The sequence below is a fragment of the Rhincodon typus genome, chromosome 2 (assembly GCF_021869965.1).
Source record: "Rhincodon typus isolate 14 chromosome 2, sRhiTyp1.1, whole genome shotgun sequence".
NCBI classification, from domain to species: Eukaryota; Metazoa; Chordata; class Chondrichthyes; order Orectolobiformes; family Rhincodontidae; genus Rhincodon; species Rhincodon typus.
This window is the reverse complement of record NC_063333.1, coordinates 35,984,459-36,005,495: the sequence shown is the minus strand read 5'-3', so window position 1 is coordinate 36,005,495 and position 21,037 is coordinate 35,984,459. Positions and strand designations below refer to the sequence as shown.

Sequence of the window (21,037 nt, the reverse complement as noted above, 5' to 3'; positions counted from 1 at the left end):
AATATGAGGTGCTGTTCCTGCAACCTTCAGGTGGCATCGTTGTGGCACTGCAGGAGGCCCAGGATGGACATGTCGTCTGAGGAATGGGAGGGGGAGTTGAAATGGTTCGCGACTGGGAGGTGCAGTTGTTTAGTGCGAACCGAGCGTAGGTGTTCCGCAAAGCGGTCCCCAAGCCTCTGCTTGGTTTCCCCGATGTAGAGGAGGCCACAACGGGAACAGCGGATACAGTATACCACATTAGCAGATGTGCAGGTGAACATCTGTTTGATGTGGAAAGTTTTCTTGGGGCCTGGGATGGGGGTGAGGTGTAGGGGCAGGTGTAGCACTTCCTGCGGTTGCAGGGAAAAGTGCCGGGTGTGATGGGGCTGGAGGGGAATGTGGAGCGGACAAGGGAGTCACGGAGAGAGTGGTCCCTCCAGAAAGCAGATAAGGGTGGGAGGGGAAAAATGTCTTTGCTGGTGTGGTCGGATTGCAGATGGCGGAAGTGTCGGAGGATGATGCGTTGGATCCGGAGGTTGGTGGGGTGTTATGTGAGGAGGAGAGGGAATTCTGTTTTTGTTGTTATTGTGGGGAGGGGGTGTGAGGGATGAGTTGCGGGAAATGCGGGAGACACGATCGAGGGCGTTCTCAACCACTGGGGGGGGATGTTGCGGTCCCTGAAAAACAAGGACATCTGAGATGTTCGGGAGTGGAATGCCTCATCCTGGGAAAAGATGCGGCAGAAGCAAATAGGGGAATAGGGGATGACATTTTTGCAGGAAGGTGGGTGGGAGGAGGTGTATTCTAGGTAGCTGTGGGAGTCGGTGGGCTTGAAATGGATATCGGTTTCTAGGTGGTTGCCAGAGATGGAAACAGAGAGGTCCAGGAAGGAAAGAGAGGTATCAGAAATGGCCCAGGTGAACTTAAGGTTGGGGTTGAAGGTGTTGGTGAAGTGGATGAACTGTTCGAGCTCCTCGTGGGAGCACGAGGCGGCGCCGATACAGTCATCAATGTAACGGAGGAAGAGGTGGGGTTTAGGGCCAGTGTAGCTACAGAAGAGGGATTGTTCCACGTAACCTACAAAGAGGCACGCATAGCTTGGGCCCATGCGGGTACCCATGGCCACCCCCTTTGTCTGTAGGCAGTGGGAGGAATTGAAAGAGAAGTTGTTGAGGGTGAGGACGAGTTCAGCTAAGCGGATGAGGGTGTCAGTGGAGGGGGACTGGTCAGGCCTGTGGGACAGGACGAAGCGGAGGGCCTTTAGGCCATCTGCATGGGGAATGCAGGTGTATAGGGACTGGACGTCCATGGTAAAGATGAGGTATTGGGGACCAGGGAATTGGAAGTTTTGGAGGAGGTGGAGGGCGTGGGTGGTGTCACGGACGTAGGTAGGAAGTTCCTGGACCAAGGGGGAGAAAATGGAGGCGAGATAGGTGGAGATAAGTTCAGTGGGGCAGGAGCAGGCGAAGAGAATGGGTCGACCAGGGCAGTCAGGTTTGTGGATTTTGGGAAGGAGATAGAAGCAGGCGATGCGAGGTTGGGGAACGATGAGGTTGGAGGCTGCGGGTGGGAGGTCACCTGAGGTGATGAGGTTGTGGCTGGTTTGGGAGATGATGGTTTGGTGGTCGGGGGTGGGGTCATGATCAAGGGGGTGGTAGGAGGAGGTGTCGGAGAGTTGGCGTCTGGCCTCGGCAATGTAGAGGTCAGTGCACCATACCACAACTGCCCCTCCCTTGTCTGCGGGTTTTATGGTGAGGTTGGGATTGGAGCCGAGGGCTGCAGGTTCTGCGGGGGAGAGGTTGGAGTGGGTGAGAGGGGCGGAGAAGTTGAGGCGATTGATGTCTCAGCGGCAGTTGGAGATGAAGAGGTCGTGGGAGGGTAGGAGGCCTTGGGGTGGTGTCCAGCGGGAGGGGGTGTGTTGGAGGCAGGAGAAGGGGTCAGTAGAGGGAGGGTTAGGCGCGGAGGCGGAGGTGGCAGAAAAACTGTTCAACGTCCAAGCGTGAGCGGTATTCGTTCATGTTTGTGTGGAGGGGGACAAAGGTGAGCCCTTTACTGAGGACTGACCGTTCGTCCTCAGTAAGGGGGAGGTCTGGGGGGGATGGTGAAGACTCGGCAGGGCTGGGTGTTGCTGTCTCCTCTGGAGCTGCTGGCTGTGGAGCAATGGGCAGAGCGACGTCGGCATCAGTGGTGGGTGGAGCGACGGTGGTGGGAGGTGTAGCAGGAAGTGCTACACCTGCCCCAACACCACCGCCCTCACCCCCATCCCAGGCCCCAAGAAAACCTTCCACATCAAACAGATGTTCACCTGCACATCTGCTAATGTGGTATACTGTATCCACTGTTCCCGTTGTGGCCTCCTCTACATCTGGGAAACCAAGCGGAGGCTTGGGGACCGCTTTGCAGAACACCTATGCTCGGTTCGCACTAAACAACTGCACCTCCCAGTCGTGAACCATTGCAACTCCCCCTCCCATTCCTCAGATGACATGTCCATCCTGGGCCTCCTGCAGTGTCACATCGATGCCACCTGAAGGTTGCAGGAACAGCACCTCATATTTTGCTTGGGAACCCTGCAGCCTGATGCTATCAATGTGGACTTCACAAGCTTCAAAATCTCCCCTCCCCCTACCCCATCCCAAAACCAGCCCAGCTTGTCCCCACCTGCCTAACCTGTCCTTCCTCCCACCTATCCCCTCCTCCCACTTCAAGCCCCACCCCCATCTCCTCCCTAGCCTCATCCTGTCCCCTTGACCTGTCCGTCCTCCCTGGACTGACCTATCCCCTCCCTAACTCCCCACCTACACTCACCTTTACTGGCTCCATCCCCATCTCTTTGACCTGTCTGTCACCTCTCCACCTATCTTCTCCTGTATCCATCTTCTATCCGCCTCCCCCTCTCTCCCTATTTATTTCAGAACCCCCTTCCCCTCCCCCATTTCTGAAGAAGGGTCCAGGCCCAAAACGTCAGCCTTCCTGCTCCTCTGATGCTGCTTGGCCTGCTGTGTTCATCCAGCTCTACACCTTGTTATCTCAGATTCTCCAGCATCTGCAGTTCCTACTATTTCTGAAACACTTTGCCAGCACCAATTCACAGTATGGGTGACAGAGAAGGTACCAGGAGTGGCCATTTTGGGAAGATACCACACTAACAAATCTCCAAGGATTGTGTGAGAAAATTGGAACGGGTTTTCAAACCTCAAATTGATTGGTGAGTCATGCCCTCTCTGTAACCCACAATAATTTCATGCATAGATGATTTTCAAGTCAGAAGTGGCAAATGGATCTTTTTAGATTGAAATGTTGCTGCAACAAAGCAGTTTAAACTGCTTCAGCTTAGCTTTGGTCTTGCTTATTACCACTGCGTTGGCACAATTTAATAGGGTAGAATTCTTCCTGTGTTTCATTTCACACCTTCCATCTCACTCATGGCATGACATGATTTTGGTGAATTTGTTTCAGTTTAGGAACTGTATTAATCTTTATCAGAGGTCAGACTTTAAATGTATTCATTTTATGGCACCATTGCAGCTGATATAGTGACCAATATCATTTGCTTCCACAATTACTTTTGTGGCGTGTCATTCTTAATAAGACATTCAGAATAAGTAAAATTATTTACATATTGCTGACTGTTTCAACAATCACTGTGGATCAGATGTGATGAAACAGCCTTTTAAGTTTTAGGCATTAGTGAGGGTGATTAACTCAAGTTACTGGGTTGTGATTATGCTGTTTTAAGGCCAGCGCACACTGCATATAAATGTTCAATCACGGTAATTTAAAAGAAATTGTTAACAAAACATTTTGTTGGCCCCAATGCGTTGAAATGTATTTTATGCTAATAGAGACGTAAAATTTAATTGTTTGCACCTTGGTGGATCAATATTTCTGAAAGATGATCAAGCCTAATCAGCAGAGCCTTTTAGTTAGAGAGAAGGAAATCAATAAACGATAAGTTTTGTGTCTTATTCCTGAAGGAACTCAATTGTTTTGTTTTTTTTGCCCAGTATTAATCAGCCTGGAGAATGCCAGATAACATGAGGTCTGTCTGTAAAGCTGTCAGGGTTGCAGCATCTGTAAAGTTACAGGTTATAAAGACTGATAAAAGTGAGGCTTAATTTGTGTTGCTATTATAAAGTAAGCTGCTGGAAATTTGTTATGCCAATATTAGGATTGTGTCATTCTCGTCAAGTTTCATGGAGGGTTTCTCTCCACAAGGCCTGACAAACTTTCTCAGGTGATTATCCCAAATTCAGCTCATTAACTACCTACCACACACCTTCTTGTCTGAGACTAGCCTGATTCTTCCACTAGCCAGGAGTACCCACCACCACTAGGATATCACAGGATCCTTAGCACCGATGCCGTCTTTAAAAGGCTGTTCTGCACCTGATCAAGCAATGGCCAAGTGGAGCTGCACTGCCCTGTTCATGACATTTGCCCCCATCATGGCAGACAACAGGAAGTTGGTGCTCTGCTTTTACATTGAGGATCTGGTGGTCCTGGTGCACAGGGTGGTTCAGGGAAGTGCTACCCTCTTTCCCCAGGCCTGCCAGAGGATTCCAGAGCTCAGACCCTGCCAACCTAGTCCATGTTTGCCATGCAGTCTCAACCATCTGTAGAAACAAGCAGCAATACCATAGGCAGTTCATTGACCTCCGCTGCTCAACCAGGGTAAGTGCCAACATCTTCTCTCTGTTACCTCATTCTCAGTATCTAAGGCAATGCACCGACCTCTAACTATTGCCTGCAAAATCTTCTCTCACTCGTTCTCACCCAACACCCCCCACACTATTAACTCTGCATGGCCTTTGTGCTGCATACTCAGTCACACTTCACCACCTTTGCGCAGACTAAAAGCCATGCCACCCATTTTCATGTCACTCAAACCCTCCCTTTCTCTGATTTCGAGAGAAAACAGCTAGCCAAGATGGGTGGTGAAGGGCCCACATTTGGCTCCTCGGGCTCTATGTTGAAGGGATTCTGAACATGATGCCCTAAGTGTCCCAGCTTCTGGACCAATAGTGGATGCTGCCCTTGGCTAACTGTGCCAGGACTCCCTGACTGAAATCTATCTCCCTAGACTTGACTGAGGGCTCCATTTTGAGACATGGGCATCTGCTTGCAGCATATGCAGTGTGTCTGGCACATGGTGCAGGTGTGAGATTAACGTCACCCAGTGCCATACAGCAACATGTCCATCCCCGTGACTGATGATTGCTAACCAGCTTGCCTGACTTTGTCTATGCTACATTACAAGGAAAGACACGAGTACTGTGAGCCTTTAAGGTAAAGCTGAGGGGATGAAGGTCTGAAATCCAAGGCAAGACAGAGATGCTGTATACATCCAGGTAGGCACAAAATGAGTGAGTGCTAAGGGAGCAAGTGAGGATCCTGAAATGCAGCCTGGTTGAGTCCATGAGCTGGGTGCCTGTCCCTGGAGCAGCATTACAATGAAAGGTGCCAGTGCACACCAAAATGCATCATTAAAATAGGGTACAGTAAGTACTTTGTGGATCAGAGATGTACCATGGTGATGCCAAGATGCTGGCATGTCAGATGCCAGATGTTGTGGACATTGTGTATTTGCAACTGCTGCCCATTGACTATGCAGTGAGGTATTAGTGCTGGGTTTCCAAGATGGAAACAGCTCTGGAGGAGCAGGCGATGACCTGCACAGGCCAGGTACCCACTCAGACTGTCATGTCAGGAATTTTGAAGGATCTCATTTGAAATCTCCCATTCTTCCAAATTGTTCATCACAGCCCACATCATTTAGGGCCTTGGAAGATTCTGTTCAAAGTCTTTCTAATGACTGAAAGTCAGTCAGCACAGCCATTGACAACATAAATGTGAACAAATTCCTTTTGTCTAGCTGCAAAACTAAGACTGTCCAATCAAGCACCAATTGGAATTATTCAACTTAACAGCCGCAGGCTTTCAGAATCAATTTATCATGGACCAGCCAAAGATTGATTCAAATATACCTTTTTAACTTAAATCTTTTTGGGAATCACCTTTCATTTCAAATCTGTGTTTTATATATACACATACATGTATGTAGTATTTAATAATCTTTCTCATATTTCAGTGCTAATAAACTCACTCTTTCTTTAACTCAAAGCTTGATTAAAATGGTTTCTTTTGAAACATGAATACATTTTGGGCTAGGGCAAGATAACCATGAGGCAAGGGATCCTATTTAAATTAACCCAAACTGGGCGTCACTGAGCAGGTTATTGCTGAGCAGGTGCTGCTTGATAGCACTGTTGATGACACTTACCATCACTTTGCTAATAACCGAGAGGAGACTGTTGGGGTGGTAATTGGCTGGGTTGGATTTGTCCTGCTTTTTGTGCATAAGATGTGTGCCTGGACAATTTTCCACACTGTCAGGTAGATGCCAGTGCTGTAACTGTACTGGAACAGCTTGGCTAGAAGAACAGCAAGTTCTGGAGCACAAGTCTTCAGTTCTATTGCCAGAATGTTGTCAGGGCCTGTCGCCTTTGCAGTATCCAGTGTCTCCAATCGTTTTCTGATATCACATGGAGTGAATAGAATTGGCTGAAGACTGGTGTCTGTAATGCTAGGGACCACTGGAGGAGGCTGAGGTGAATCATCTGCTCAGCACTTCTGGCTGAATATTGTTGCATGGATGTTTCTTTTCTGTATATAGTAGTATGGATGGTACTAATTACAAAGGTTCTCAGTCAATCACTTTTTTCAAGATCCCTGGCTTCTCCCCTCCTTCCTTTGAGTTTATCCTCTGGCACCAAGAATTGGACTCATAATCTTCTCTACACATGTTTTAGGGCCTAATCACTTACTTAAAATATTTTTTGATCAAAACTTTGCAATTTAAAGGGTATTCGCCTGACAAAATACTTCGTAAAAATCATTCCAATTAGATTTTCTAGCATTGAAAATATTCAATAAAATCATTCTCCTAATTGAATCACATTTAAGATTTACTGCAGAAGTCATTTGATGAATTTGAAGCAGAGATTTGAATAATATATAAAGTCCGTTCCATACCCCTTGATATTCTTAACTAACAAAGATTTCAGTTACAGAAAATGTTGGAAATGCAGACCAAGTCTGGCAGCACCTGTTAAAGGAGAAATAAAGTTAAGAGTTGAATGGTGCATGGGGAGTCAGGGACTTGATCAGAATCTCTATATGGCACATCTTGCCTACACCAGCTCTTCAAACACACAACATTACCAGGTTACCATCTCCTGCTTTTTCCACATAATCCTGCACACTATTTCTATCCAAATAGTCATCCAATGCCCTCTTGAATACCTCAATCGAGCCTGCCTCCGCCCCACTTTCAGGCAGTCTATTCCATACCCTAAACATTCGCTTTGGCACTGCACCATTGTTACTTAAGCATATCATTTCACATCTGTGCTCGCTCATTCTTGTTCCTTTTATGAACAGGAACAGCTTCTCATTATCTATTCTATCAGTTGAAAAGCTGGTCTTGAGCTCACACTTGTCAGCATCAGATCCTGTTCAGCGATTTTGTTATGGTCTCCACAAATACTGCCTGATCCAAGATTTTCTAGTATTTTCTGTCTTCATTTCAGATTTGCAGTGTCACAGTATGTTTGTAAGAATCTGTTTAGCTCAGTCTTGTAAGTCTCAACTGTCCCAGCTTCCATTGAACCATAAAACTATAGGATATAAGAGCAGAATAGGGCTAATCAGCCCATCAATTCTGCTCTCCCATTCGAACATGGCTGATGTGTTTCTCAACCCCATTCTCCTGCCTTCTTCCTGTAACCCTTAATCCTCTAACCAATCAAAAACCTTTATATGTCTATTTTAAATACACTCGACAATTTATCCTCCACAGCCTTCTGTGGCAATGAGTTCCATAGATTCATCACGTTCTGGCTGAAGAAATTCCTCTTCATCTCAGTTCTGAAGGGTTGTCCCCTCATCTGAGGCTCTGCTCTTCGGTCCTAGTCTCTCCAATTATTGTAAACATCTTCTCCACATCCACTCTATCCAGGACTCTCAGTATTCTGTAAGGTTCAATCAGATCCCTCTTGTCCTTCTAAACCCCATTGAGTACAGACACAGGCACCATAACTGCTCCTCATGTGACTAGTTCTTCATTCCCAGATCATTCTTGTAAACCTCCTCTGGACACCCTCCTAAGCTAACACATCTATTCTTAGATATTGGCCCCAAAACTGCTTGCAATATTCCAAATTGTGACCAAAGCCTCAGCAGTACATCTCTGCTCTTGTATTCTCGCCCTCTTGAAATGAATGCTAACATTGCATTTGCCTTCCTAACTGCCAACTGAACCTCCATTTAACTTTAACAGAATCCTGAACTAGGACTACCAAGTCCCTTTGCACTTCAGATTTCTGAAGCGTCTTTCCATTTAGAAAATAGTCTACACCTCTATTTTTCCTATGAAAATGTATAACCTCATACTTTGCCACATTGTATTCCATCTACCCCTTTTTTGCCCATTCACGTAGCCTTTCAAGTCCTTCTGCAGCCTCCCTGCCCCTTCATCACTACGTGTCCCACCACCTATCTTTGTGTCATCTGCAACCTTAGCAACAATGCCCTCAGTTCATTCATCCAGTTAGTTAATGTGTAATATGAATAGTTGTGATCCTAACACTGACCCCTATGAAACCTGACTAGTCACCAGCTGCAGAAAAAGACTCCTTTATCCCCGCTCTTTACCTTCTGCCAGTCAGCCAATACCCTATCTGTGCCAGTACCTTGCCCCTAACACCATGGGCTCTCATCTTGTTTAACAGCCTCCTGTGCAGCACCTTGTCAGAGGCCTTCTGAAAGTCCAAATTGATCTTGTTCATGTTCACTTCCACAGCTTTCCATGGCATGGTAGCTTAGTGCTGCCTCACAGTGCCAGGGACCCAGGTTTAATTCCAGTTTCGGATGACTGTCTGTGTGGAGTTTGCACATTCTCCCCGTGTTTGCGTGGGTTTCCTCCTGGTGCTCTGGTTTCCTCCCACAGTCCAAAGATGTGCAGGCTATGTGGATTGGTCATGCTAAATTACCCATTGTGTTCAGGGATGTGTAGGTTAGGTGGGTTACAGGGAAAAGGAGTGGGGCAATGGGTCTGGGTGGGATGCTCTTTGGAGGGTCAGTGTGGACTTGTTGGGCTGAAGGGCCTGTTCCTATACTGTAGGGATTCTATGAAATTCCAAATTTTCACTGCCCTTTCTGTGAAAAACTGCTTCACAATTTCATTCATTAAAGATCCTGCCCCCTCATTTTGGAATTTCCATCAGAACTAGTCGAGAAAATGTTTTCTGCATTTACTTTATCAGATTGTTCAATCATTTTAAATGCCTCAATCAAATTACTCAATCTTCTAGACTCAAAGGATACAAGGCAGCTTTATGCAACTTCCCTCTTAATTTAACCCTCTCAACCCTGGTATCATTCTGATGAATCTGCGCTGTACTCACACTAAAGTCAATATATCTTTCTTGAGGGTTGGAGCCCAATGCTGAATGCAGCTAGGTCATAAGAAAGTTTTGTACAACTGAAGCATAACTTTCTCCGTTTTGTATTCAACTCCGCTTAAAATTGAGGTCAACTTTTATTAGCTTTTACTCGCTTTTAGTGATTTGTTTACATCGACAATTAAAACTCTTTACTCCTTACCAGTTCCCCATCTAATGCTCTGCAGCAAAATTCTGCTTTGTCGTTTTTGGATCCTAACTGCTTGATCTCACACTTTCTTAGATTAAATTCCATCTGTCATAATTTTATTTCCATTCAATAATTGTGGCAATTTTCCTCATGGCTCTGGGACACATCGTGGGATGCTGTTTCTATGTTAAAGACACTATTTAAAAACAAGTCATTGATGTTGTGTTATTGCATCTTTGCACTGAAAACATCTTTTAAAGCAGTTTCAGTGAAGTCAATGTCCCTAGGTCTTGGGCTGTTGCTCTTCCTCTATCTTCACCATTGCCTTGGTTTCTTCAGCGATGCAGTGCATAGACAGGGGGCCATAGTGAATAGATGATACAGTAGATAAGATGAGCACAGAGAGGATAATAATTCTAATTTTGTTAGAGATGGGAAGAACTCTCAAGTTTTTCCATCGCCAGCCTTCACATACCAAGAGAGTAGTGGTACTCTCCCTTGAATCTATTGAGGGACCACTAAGTGTTATGGCCCTCCTCCTATGTAAGTCTATTTTGGTGTTTATACCTTATGCTACAAGGCATGAAGCATAGATAGAAGCTTACAGTTTTGCTGTAAGCTTCAACTCAGGGTCACTGTGCAGGCAGTAATCACATAGCCATATATTAAACAGTTACACCAACTGTTATCCAGTTGCAGATCAGTGATTTCATAAGCTAATTCCCTGATCAAATACTAACAGCAGGAGACATGATTGCAGGAAGCATTAGTGAATGAATGAGAGCTAAATGTTTGAGGGTAGCTTGAAAGATTTGGAATGAGGAAATCCCACATATTTCCTTCAATCTGTTAAAAAGAAATGGTGAGTGAGTTTAAAATGGAGAATCTCCGAAGTTTTCTGTTTAATAGAGCCCCTGAAGGTAAATTTCTATGGGGTTTTCCTGATCTCCCACCATTTTTAGCAGATTACATTATTTCAGTTCGGATTTTGCTGAAGCCTTGGTTGTAGATCAGATTGACATGAAGATTTCTCATGCCTGTCTTCATTGTTTCCTGTTTTCTTTTCTTGTAGGTGGATGACTCTGTATTTCACAGCTATTATTGCCTTTGTGAGGTAAACAACTCCTCTCTCAATCTTTCCCTGTCATATATTATTTCTAATTTCTATTTTCAAATGGATACATCTTAGTATGGCTTGTGCTGCTTGGCTTAGTCAGAACAATTTTATAGCTTAACAATGAAGTAAGGCATTTCCATAGTAATGGAGGAGATTGTTTTTGAGGTGAGGGTTGCGTCAGGAACAGAGCCAGGGTGCCTGTGCATTAGTCTTTAAAAATGGTAAAACAATTTGCTGGGACTGTAAAAAGCATATGGGATTGTTAGATAACAAACATAGGCATGGAGTACAAAAACAAAGAAGTTATGCTATATCATTGGGAATGTGAAGTTAAATTCCAGTTTGAGCAAAGTGCCTAATTTTGGGCACCACACTTAGGAAGGCAGTTAAATTGCACACATGACATTTATGAGAACGGTATCAGAGATGCACAACTTCAGAGAGATTCAAGAAGCTGAGATTGTTCTCCTTAAAATGGAAAAGGTGAAGAATAGATTTAATAGGCGTGTTCAAAACATGAAACCGTCTGATGGAGAGAAGCAGTTTTTGTGGATGAAGAGTAGATAACATGAGGAAACAGTTTGAAATTACTTGGCAGAAGAGAGTTGAAGTGAGGAGATTTTCTTTCTTCATCCATAAACGCCACAAGAAATGAAAATCAAACTATTTCTGAAAGAGTGCCCTAAAAATCTGTTGTTATCAAATCTGAGTTTCCTCAAGAATTGGATTGAAAATACTGATGCTTTGTTAGGATGTAAATATCTATGTGAGGGAAGAAATCAAAACTTGGAACGGAAGAGAAAATGTGACATTTAATCCTTGGTTACTCTTTCTAGAAATTCCACAAGAAATAACATAGACCCACCTCAGATAAGATGCAATCATGGCAATAATGGATTAGTATAAGATGACATCAGGAAGATAATTCTGACTTTGCTGATAGTATAAAGCTCAGCTGCCTGTTAAACTGCTCTCCCAATATATATTGGAAATTGAAGTGACTAGGTGAAGCCATAATAAAGGCTAATGATATTTGGTCTTATGAACAGCACTATAAAGTGAAAGACTAAACTCCTTAAAATGTTCTTGTGGTACATCAGTTAAGTCACAGATTGTGCAGGATAATAGTAACATGATCAAGGTATATGAAAATAGTTAGTTACCATTCTAAAGTCGTTAATTCTGTCCTTATATTTCTATTCCTATTTCTCTCTCTTACCAATGATAGCACTGTCACATCTTCACAGTGGAAGGATTTAGATACTACATGACAAGTGTTCTTCAGCACTTACCATTATAAATTTTACAATGAACAGAGGTTATAGGAAAAGGAGTAGGCTGTGATCCACAATTCAGTGAGATCCTGATTGATTATGGTCTAACTCCAGATAGTTGCCTTTGGCTTATATCCCTAAATACCTTTGTGTAACAAAAAATCATCTATCTCAGATTTAAAACTAACAAATGATCCAGCATCCACTGCCATTTGTGGAAGAGAGTTCCAAACATCTACCACCCTGTGTTTAGAAGTGTTTCCTAACATCTCTCCTGAACAATGTGACCCAAATTCTCAGACTATGTCCCCCAGTTCTAGAATGTCCAACCAGTGGAAATAGTTTATCTACCCTATCTTTTCCTATTAATACCTTGAAGACTTCATTCAGATCACCCTTTGATCTTCAATATTCTAGAGAACACAGGCCTAATTTTATAATCTCTCCTCATAACACAATTCCTGAAGCCCAGGTAACTTCTTATAAATTCTTATAAATGGAAAAAGGTAAATGAAAGTATGTGGAGTATTTTTTAGCATATAATAATTGTTTGACTGCCAATATCAGTTGAGTAATAATTGCATTATTATCCAGATCACTGCTGAGGCACCAAGTCAATGTATTGCTTACCATGTTTTGATTTAACTTGACTACAATTATAGACTCTAACTGTCTATTTTACTGATCTGATATCAAATCATAGCAACATAGAAAAAGGAGTAGGCTACTTAGATCTTTAGCCTGTCCAACTATTCAGTGAGATCTACAACCAAACAACCTGTAATTGTTTTTTTCCCTAGATTCCTTAATACCCTTGGATAATAAAAATCTATCAATCTGAAATTTAAAATGAACTATTATTCCAGGATTTTGCCATTTGCAGACATGAATTCCAAATATTAATCACCTTTTCTGTGGAGAAGAATTTCCTAATGTCAATCCTGAAAGATCAACCTCACATTTTTAAAGTATGGGACTTAAGCTAACACTGCCCATCTAATGCGAGTAGTTTCTGTCCAACCCTACTAGCTGTTCACTTTGTAACTTGAAAGTTTTGATCTTCAAAGTACAACTCTAGTCTATGTAAACTCTCCTCATAATTTAACTCCTATTCCAAACACATTTCTGGGAAATCTACACTCTCTCCAAGCCCACTATATCATTCTAAAGGTGTGGTATCCAGAACAGCTTGTTATATGCTATGTCCACTGCAGCATTCTGTTTCTCTGAAATTTCTCTGTCTGTCTCAAAACCGGGAGACTGAGAAATGGAACTTTACAGTTAGGTCAAATACTCCTGCCTTTGTTTTCAGATATGTATGTTTTGCACCTTGCTTCCAGTACGTCTCAATCTTGGCCTCTGTCTCCATGGTAACCAAGACACTCGGTTTGTTGTTGGGCAGAATTTGAAGCAGATTGCATGACTGTCTTCATGTGATATATTGCAAAACCAAATCATTGTATAAATACTTGTTATGAAGCAGAGGTCGACCCCCATTCCCTCTGAATAACTGAAACCGAAACACCTAGAGAAGCTCACCTCGCCTCGTAATCTGTGAAACAAAGTGTATAAAGTGGTGTAACCTGCCTCACACCTCCCAGTCTGTTATAAAGGGGAGGTTAAATGAAATAAACTCCTGATAGTCAGTCTATAATCAACTAGTAACAATTTATTTATCTAACTTTAACAGTGAACAAATTAACAGAACTACTAACAAACTAAAAAATTCCCCCTTAACTAAAGAATATTCCGAATAAGACAACATTGTAATGGTATGCTGGTCCAATAAATACAAGTCCCACCTATATAAATCAAATTTTAAAAAAATACTTAAAACTTAGTCTCTTAAAATTACAGCCATGATACGTTTTCCAGAATGTTCGGTGCCTTCTCCGTTGTTCTTCAGTAAGGAACACCTTTCTCCGTCAAATCTTTGTGTCAGGAATATTAGCTAAGAGTGCCGTTGTTCCTTTAGTCAGATGATGGTTTTCGGAGAGCTTAGAGAATTCTGTGAGAGCGAGTGATTTTCTCTTTAGGGCTATTGGTTGTTAACTGTAACAGATGGCAATTGCTCTCACACCGATTTTCAAATGCCCTCTTCTTTTATGCCCTTGATGACCTATGAATTTCTTACAATAGGATTGGTCCTAGGTTGTGAAAACCATCTTTTAGCTTCTATTACCTGGGTTAAATTAATTGGCTGATTTTTAATTGGGTTACCGTAATAACAAAACAAACTACTGCCTGGTTGCCAATTACACAGCCTTTTGATACAACTGTTTCAATTTTGAGAACTCTTTATGCATCCGCTATTGCCTGTAGACATTTTTTAAAATCTCCAAGCCTAGAAAATTACATCATCTTTTGAAGTGAACATGCATACTTCTCCCTCCCCTATCATTTTACAAACATCAAATACTCTACCCAACTTTGCAACACTCTGCATTCAAAATTATTGACAGTAGCAATCTGGCAATAGATAGTAGGCTAACTGATCCATAATTCCCTGGTTTATATTTGTCATCTTTTTTAAAATAGCAGCATGATATGCACAATTTTCTAATTGTAAGGTATGTTTCACAAATTGAGAGAAATTTAGAAGATTATAGTCCAGGTGTCTGCAATATTATCATCTATTTACTTTAAAACACTGGGATGGAGCTATCTGATCTTGGGGTTTTGTTATTCTTAAGTCCCATTATCTTCCTCATTCTTGTTATTTTGCTTTTGTTAATTTTTGTTAGTCCTTTCTCTGATTATTTTCCTTGAAAGGGCCATCATGCTGACCACTTTATTGATAGTAAATGCTATTGCAAAGATCTGTAGCTCGGGTTGTGGGTGAGATTGTTGACTTGCTCGCCGAACTGCCTTGTTTTCGTTCAGATGTTTCGTCACCATGCTAGGTGACATCGTCAGTGGAGCCTCCGATGAAGCGGTGTTATTCTACTCCGCTTGAAATTTATCCTGTTTGTTCCATTATGGTGACTACTGTCATTTCCGATTTTGATCTGTATGGGTTTGGAAATGGGGTCCAATTCTATATGTTTGTTGATTGCATTACACGTGGAGAGCCATGCCTCCTATGAATTCCCGTGCGTGGATATGATTGGCTTGGGCTATTATGGTTACCTTGTCCCAGTTAATATCAGTACACTCAGACAATGAAGGTCATCAGTTTAACTGGGACAAGGTAACCAAAGCAGCGCAAGCCAATCATATACACGCACGGGAATTTCTAGAGGCATGGTTCTCCACTCATACTTCAATCAACAAACCTATAGAATTGGACCCCATATACAAACCCATACAGATCAAAACCAGAAATGATACTACTCACCACAACACTCCATACAGTATAAATTCCAAGTGGAGTAGAATAATACCGCTTCATCGGACGCTGCACTGATGATATCACCTAACATGGTGATGAAACGTCTGAATGAGAACAAGCCAGCTCAGCGAGCAAGACAACAACCTCAATAAATGTGATTGCATCACAATTATTTAACGTACCTGTAATTTCCTTATTTTCATTGACAGCACCACTGTTTATAGTTTTCAAGGATAATGCATGATTCCTGACCATATTATTTTTCCTAATTTTTATACTCCTTTGATAATCCATCGTAAGCTTCTTTCTCTGCTTCTTCTCTTTGTATCTGTTTCTTCAATAATTGCTATTTTTAGCGTCTTTCCCATTGCCAGGATAAGTGCCACTGTTTACATTTTTGTATGTTTTGTTTTATCATTTAGTTTTATGTTATCTTGTTTCCTTTGTTATCCATGGCTCCTTACTTTGACAAGTACAGATCTTGCTTCTCAGAGGTATGAACTGTTCGCCTCATATTAAATTATTTTTTCTATTTAAATTGGCATAAGGCAACTGCCATAAGTGAGCAACAAGACTTTTCTTTCCCCAATAACTGGCATACTCCTTATATAAAGTAAATTTAGTTTGCAAGGAATTCATTACCTGTGACTTCAAATCTTCTTGATTTTGTTTTCAAACGTATTCCTCTGTTAACAGGCTTCACTTGGCAGCCTCCCTCCATCACTGTTATTGGAGCCATGCAATTCTCCACCACTCTCTTGCAGTCAGTTGCTACTTTCCATTGCTCCCATCTCCTTTGGAGTCATTTGTTTCTCCACCCTCCCGTTTTGCAGCCACTCGCTTCTCCTCTTTCTCCACTTCTTAGACATCCACTGCTCACTGCACATAGCAAACAGTCTGCTGTTTTGTCCTGCTTCACCCTGCAGGGTCCAGCTCCATCATGCCTTACCTGGCAGATTCACTCCCAGCCTTGCTCACTGCCATTACTCACGTTCTCATTGCCCCTTCAGTCCTCGACTCTTTCCCTCCTACTGGTGGGATTTGTCTGAGATGAAATCAGACTTTACCACCAAGGTGTCATACTCAATCCTCAGTGAGCTTCCAACCACATATTCATATTATCACTAAGATTGCCTATATCCATCTCTGTAGCGTCACATAGCTTCAACCTCACCTCAGTCAACTGCTGCCAATATCCCAATTCCTGCCTTTGCTACCTCTGTTCCAACACATTCTTGGCTGCTGCTCTCATTATACCTTCCATAAACATGAGATCATTTGCTTCGTGATCCCTAACTAGTGCCAGGGCCCATTCACCTGCCATCAATGTACCGACTAACCACCATTGGATCCTGGTCAAACAGAACTTCAATTTAAAATTTTCATCTTAATTTCAAAATCCATCCTTTGCTTTGCCCCTTCCTACCTCTTAAAAATCATTTCCTCTGAGGTGACTGCTTATCTAATTCTGACCTCTTGAGCACCCTCAATTTTAATTGCTTTGCCACAGGTGCTTTCAATTCCTATCCTACATACCCTCAAGACACTACATCTTTTTCTACCTGTATAGTACTTTATCTATTTTACCTGGGTTCCCCCTACGCTGTATGAGTAACACCAACCTAATTCTAAACATCTACCTCTGTACAAACTGTAAATCATTATCCATCTGCAAACTCTTTCCGTCCTTATCACATGTTTTCCTATCTATCTTGGTATCCTCTCTGAATTTAGCTACCTTGCCTCCATTCCACTTATTTCTGTAATTGAGATAATTTGTAAAAAGCTGAGGTCCTAGTGCAGAGCATTGTTGGACTTGTGTCCTCTGGGTTCCCAAACCTGCCTGACTTACTGTCACACCCTCCTATCCCTGACTACGGAACAAATTAAAAGATCTTATTGTAAGTGCCTAACTGTCACCTGATACAAAGAATCCAGGAAGCCTTCCCTTCCCTGATGCAATACAGTATCTATAGTTCAGCATCCAGTTCATAAACTCGAATCTGAAGCTGCTCAACTTCAAACGCTTACTGTAGACATGTTTGCCCTGGATTGCAAAGGTATCCAGGGACTCCCACATGCTGCAGCCTTAACACATTATGTGTCCTGTCATCCTTAATGATGTTTAATTGTTTCATTAAATTATTCACTTACCTATGTTGTCTTTTCTTTATTTTATTAACTTTGACATCAATTTGTGTACTATCTTAAAATTTTAGATCGAAAATACCTTAATCACTTATCAAAGTCTCACCACATAGCTAGCTCCTGTCCCTTTGGTAGAACAAGAACCAATTCTAATCAGCTCCAATGAATCTATCTCTGTCTCTGACTGCTTGTCATGGGGTCCTTTGTTCACCTCCTTTAGGTAGGATTACAACTGCCTGTCTCGAGATACTCACATCACACAGTCCTTTGGCACGTGCTCACCGCCTGTCTCCAGGGCGTTCTCTTGCCTGCTCCTTCAGTTGATTGTGACCACCTTTTATAGCATCCCCTTTCCTGAACCTCTAGGTGATGCTGATTCTCTGTCAGTGGCCCTTTTGTCACCTGCTTCTCTATACTGAAAGTAAGTCAGCCCAACAAATAGATGAGACAGCAAAAAATTTTGTGAACTATTTCTCAAAACCTCTTGCGTCTGGATGGCTAACCGATGCAAAGCATCAGAAATCAAACAGCTGTTTCAAAGTATGATCACAGAACTGAAGGACACAAACTGAAAATTGCTATTTATGCTGTTCTCACATTTATGTCTTAAAAGGTTCTTCCACCGCAAAGCTTTGGATACAGTGGAAGCAAAATGGCTACTGTGTGGCATGCTTCAAACTTACAATATTCCCTGGCTATGAGCCACAAGCATACATTACTGGAGAGTAAACTCAAAAAAGAGGAGGGCCCATTGGCCCTCATTGGCTGTGGTTACATGGAGCGATTGGAGCAATGTGAAACTGGAAGCCTTTCCCATCTGAAGGCTAGACATTTGCTTCTTTTATTGTCTCCTTCACATCCTGCTCACTTGATCACTGTCAAGCACAATGGCAAACCACACAGCAGAGTGCCACACTTGAAGGGGTGGATTGCATGAAATATGCTAATATTTCTTCATCTTCCTCTTCTGCTTCTCTAGACATGTCTCCAGGAAAAACAGCAGCTACAAACGCCACTCAAGAAGTCAGCAACTCACAACAACCTTCGGAACTCATTCCGCCTGTCACAAGCAACTGCAGAGGTATATCCACTTAAGGGGATTCCCTGATAATGGGTTCAAGTAAAATGGATTTTACTGGGAATAGACCTGAGCATCACTGACGAGGAGCAAAATGTGGGGGCAATGAAGGAGCAGGAACCTGTTGCGTGGAGGTGCAGCTACTATCCTGGCTTAGCAGGATACCAGACAACCTGCTTAGGAAAGAAATTAGCTGTCTAATACTAGTATAATGATCAATGCCATTATCATGCAACTTCCAGACTTGACTCACTCATTTCTCACTGGTGGATGAATGTGCACCAGCATAAATTGTGTTGTCTCCTCCTGCAGATAAATCCTTGTAAGTAAAAGAAATGTATAATGACATGCAATATTCTTGTGATGTTTCTTCTACAATTTAATTTACACATCAACTTACATTTCTTTGGTGCTTATTACAGATTGAATGTCTCAGCGATGTTATCTTACTTCAAGAGAACATCAAACAGGACAATTAAAGGGAAAAGGGTCAGGAAGGACAAAAAAAAAGTCAACAGAAAGTCTAAAAGATGCAGTTGGAAACAGGGAGGTGAATCACAAAATGGAATTCTGAGAAAGAGAATTTCAAATGGTGGACAAGTTGTAGCTCATTGAATAAACAAACAGCTGTTTACGGGATAGTGTAGGGGACAATGAACAATAAGTGCTGGAGGTTCAGGGATCTGTCCAGAAACATATGGTGGAAGAATTTGCAGAGGTACAGAGGACCAAGGCTGTCAAGAGATTTAAAGGAGGAAGACAAGGATCATCAAATCAATATTCTGGCACAAGAAGAACCAGGAGAGGAGCAATGGGTGATAGATGATCAATGATCAGCTTATTACGAGTAAGAAATCTATTCAGTGCCATATTTGGATGGTTACAGCTTCTGGATCTAGAAAACAAGAATGCTGGTCGGGATATAAGTCTAGCCAAGACATGCAAAAGGGATGGATTAAGGATTTGGTGACAGACCCTGAGTGATCAGGAGCAGAGTGCTGAGATTTTAGTGTTACATTTTATACTTATTTACATAATATAACAGATATCCTTTTTAATCTAGAAAATCAATGGCAATTTTAATGCATGAAAAATGAGAAACTTTAAAGAACTAACTTTTATGCTCCTATTAGCTTGTAATTTCATAAATAATTGTCAAGATTTGACCAACAGAAAGAAAAGTTTTATTAAGCAGTTACTTCTATTAAAGGAAGATTATCTGCAGTCTTAACTTTTTACTTGATTTTGTTTGGTGATTAGTAATTGTTTTCCTGTCACGAACGATATAAATTTGCATCTTCCATGGATAGTTAATTAGCCTTTCAGCACTCACATATAAAATAATCTCACACTATTTAGTAGTATTATCGAGTACATAGAATACTTCAAATAACTTGCACAACTTCTCCAAGAAATATCAATGAGCACCTGTCAAAACAATTGAACCATAGTTCAGGAGATTTCCTATGTCTTTGTCTTGTCTTGCAAGACTTTGTACATTATGTAAGCGAATCCATGATTTAATTACATATCTATTAACTCTCTATAATAATTTACATGGCCTGCACACTGTCTCAAGTGCTATCACCAGTGTGGTTTGGGAAACGTCTAGAAATTAATATGATGTATATGTAATATTTGAACAGTAAAACTATCAGCATGTTTGTGGAGTAGATTCCTTATCAATATGTCTCTGCTTAATTACATCAACGACTCTTAGAAAGTTTTGCCTGCCATGTAACCGTTGACTGCTGTTCTGCTTTTGGAAAGAATCAACCATCTCCAATATGTTAGTAGAATCTAGATTACTAGATCTCTGTTTAACCACAGAGATCTGAAAAAAAACTAAGATAAAAGTCACAACAGTCATCGGCTGCAACGCTACAATATAAAACGATCAAAAAGACTTAGAACTGTTCTGTCTCTGATATTGTCATTTGTCTGGTGAAGCCAAAGAAAGATACTTTCTTTATACTGCATTTCTAATAAAGCAAGTAAAAGGGCAATTGTAGCAGAAAGGTAATGTTGCTGGAAGAATCATCCTAAGGACTGGAATAATGTAATGTAAATGTGATTTCAAATCCCACCGGAGTAGCTGAATAAATTTAAGTTTAATTAGTATCATGCTGGTTTCACTAGTTATGAACATGAAGCTATTACCCCTTCATCACTGATGCAGTGACAGCAGTGTGGACCATCTACATGATGCATTGAAGTGACTCACCAAGCCTCCTTAGATAGCATCTTCCAAACCATGACCACTACCAATTGGAAGGACTAGGATAGCGTGCAAATAGGAACACAGCCTGAAAGTTCTTCTCCAAGCCACTAACCATTTAGGAGATAGTAGGAACTGCAGATGCTGGAGAATCTGAGATAACAAGGTGTAGAGCTGGATGAACACAGCAGGCCAAGCAGCATCAGAGGAGCAGGAAGGCTGACGTTTCGGGCCTAGA

The 21,037-nt window shown here is 42.1% G+C and overlaps 1 protein-coding gene across 1 annotated transcript in view; it reads left to right on the top strand.

Annotated features, from left to right (window-relative positions):
* myo3a (myosin IIIA) overlaps positions 1-21,037 on the top strand; it is a 355,589-nt gene that overhangs the window by 228,401 nt on the left and 106,151 nt on the right. The gene's annotated exons all lie outside the window — the stretch shown is intronic.